Source organism: Myotis davidii, unplaced genomic scaffold (assembly GCF_000327345.1).
Source record: "Myotis davidii unplaced genomic scaffold, ASM32734v1 scaffold809, whole genome shotgun sequence".
Lineage (NCBI taxonomy): Eukaryota > Metazoa > Chordata > Mammalia > Chiroptera > Vespertilionidae > Myotis > Myotis davidii.
The window spans coordinates 1,955,779-1,956,829 of NW_006300017.1; positions in this window are offsets into that span (position 1 = coordinate 1,955,779).

Consider the following 1,051-nt stretch of genomic DNA (forward strand, 5'->3'; position numbering starts at 1 on the left):
TTTGTTAAAAACGTTTCTTTTTCAGACTAATTTTTTTATTTTGGTTCTATATAGTATTTTTGACGCTGGTTATGAAAACAGTTTGTAACTCGTCTTCCTATAAACCATATTTTTTTACCATATTTTTTTAGTATACTCGTCGACGACTGAAAAAGAACATTTTGTGAAAACGAGTAAACACGTTTCTGCCGGGGAAGGGGTTAAACATGTTTTTACTAAATCTTACAGAGAGAGGAAGGGAGAGGGAGAGAGAGAAACATCGATCATGTGCCCTGACTGAGAATCAAACCCGCGACCTCCCAGTGCATGGGACAATGCTCATTCAATTGAGACACACCAGTCAGGGCTAAACTATTCTTTGAAGTAGACTGCTAACTGCTTCCTTTATTTATGTCTGCTCTCTTTGGACATTTTTGATCATTAAAATTCAAGCTATATTTATCTAGATGTTTGTTTTTTAATCCTCACCCAAGGATATTTTCCCATTGAATTTTAGAGAGAGTGGAAGAGAAAGGGAAAGACAGAGCAATTTTGGTATGAGAGAAACACATCGATTGGTTGCCTCCTGCACATGCCCCAACTAGGGCCCAGGCCAGGGGCGGAGCCTGCAACCGAGGTACATGCCCTAGATCAGAAACGAACCTGGGACCTTTCCATCTACAGGATGACGCTCTATCCACTGAGCCACACTGGCTAGGGTTATCTGTAATTTTTTAATATACCTAATGTTTTAAGGGTCATTGCCACAGGACTGGATAGGATTTTAAATAGCACTATCATGTGAGTTCTTTAGTGCCCTATATATTCCTCTCCTTTCTGAATTTTTAAGTGCATCTCTCCTAGTGGCAGCACAACACAGGTGGCCTACATTGTCACAGAGAAAACACATGTCTCCTGGGTGAGGACTGAGATGGAGAAGTACTAGGATCTGCACTCTTGCTATAGCCCAGTGATGGCGATCCTATGACACGTGATCTCATTTTTTGGGTTGATTTTTCTTTGTTATATGGGATTTAAATATATAAAATAAATATCAAAAATATGTCTTTGT